Raw genomic sequence first — 1,812 nt, 5'->3', positions numbered from 1 at the left:
AGGATAGCTAGTCGCTGGCTCTTGGTCGACCCAGCAGTGCTAGGTATGGGGTCTATTTTGTGGAGTGGGCTGTAGAGGTTTGAATAGGTTTGATTTCCACAGACTCGTGTTTGCATGCTTGACCACAGGTAGTGACACTCTTGGGAGGTGAGTCCCTGTTAGAATAGATGTGGCCTTATTTAAGGAAATATGTCACTGTTGTGGTGGGCTTTGAGGACTCCTAGTGCTCAAGTGATGAAGAAAGTTTCTCTCATGGTTGTCTTCAGATCACAATATAGAACTCTCAGCTCCTTCAGCACCAAGTCTGCCATGCTTCCCACCATGATAATAATGTACTGAACCTCTGAAATTGAAAGCCAGACACAATTAAATGTTTGGCTTTATAAGACTTTACTTGGTCATGGTATCTCTTCAGAGCAATAAAACCCTAAGACATGCACCTTAAGTCAAATCAGATGTTGGTTGTATACACCTTAAAGCTTTGTGACACCACTGCCACCAAATACTCAGCAGTCAGGACAGATAATAGATTTTGTGGTTGGATTAATGTTTAAATTTTTCTTTACATAAAGTACAGAATATCTTCACATACCAAAGACAGCAGAAGGTGGGGGTTAGATATGATGTAGGTACCAGCTAGGCCTCACCATGTTCAATGAGTTGTTATGGGGTCATATTCAGCAATGAGACCTTGCTGTCAGTATTCAAAGAGTAAACTGTTTCCTTGGCAACAGCTTAGGTTGTCTGGGGATTTCTATAAGACCCTTTTAACCAACAGCTCAATTGGATATAACTAAGGCCTGGTATTATAAGCTCTTTTTGATGACAAGAGATGGCCAGTTAGGACTCTGTCTCTCCCTTCATTTGGGTATTATTTAGGATGGTCTTCATATATTTTAGGAAGTTTCTACTGCATGAGCTATCACCCATCAAATGCCCCTCAGTTCTAGTTGTCTTTTCTCACATTTCTTCCACCAATCCCATCTCACTTCTTGCTTGCCAACTTATCCTTCTATTTCCCCCAACTCCTGCTTATACTCCAGCCATAAGATTTATTCTATTTCTTCCTCTCAGGGAGATCCAGGTGTCTTCCCTATTCATTCCAGTATATCTAACCTCTCTGGGTTTATGGATTGCAGCTTGCTTATTATTTACTTAATGGCTTATATCCACATACAACATAATATCTACCATATTTATCATTCTGAGTCTGATTATTTCACTGTTTATTTTTTCTAGTTCCACCCAGGTGTCTGCAGATGATATCATTTTAAAACAACTGAGTAACAAGACAGTATGTAAATGTACCACATTGTCTTTAGTTGCTCTTCTGTTAAGGGATATCAAGGTTGATTATATTGTCTGGCTATTAAGAATAGAGCAGCAATTATAATGTTTAAGCAAGTATCCTTGTGGTATGATGAAACATTTTTGGGTGTATGCCCAAGAATGTTATAGCTGAATCTTGAGGTAAATAGATTACCAAATTTCAGAGGAACTACCATATTAATTTACAATCCTACTAGCAATAGAGAAGTATTACCCTTGTTCCACATCCTTTCCAGTAAGAGCTATCACTTACAGTATTAATCTTAGCCATTATCACATTTGTAAGATGAACTTTCAAAGTAGTTTTGATTTGCTTTTCCCTGATAGCTAAGGATATTGAACATTTCTTTAAATGTTTTTCAGCAATTTGTGAATTCTTTGTTTAGATCTGTTCCTCATTTGCAATTGGATTATTTTTTGTTTGGTTTTTGATATCTAATTTCTTGAATTTATATATATATATATATATATATATATATATAT

This window comes from Mastomys coucha, chromosome X, assembly GCF_008632895.1.
Source record: "Mastomys coucha isolate ucsf_1 chromosome X, UCSF_Mcou_1, whole genome shotgun sequence".
Lineage (NCBI taxonomy): Eukaryota > Metazoa > Chordata > Mammalia > Rodentia > Muridae > Mastomys > Mastomys coucha.
This window is presented reverse-complemented; position numbering follows the sequence as displayed.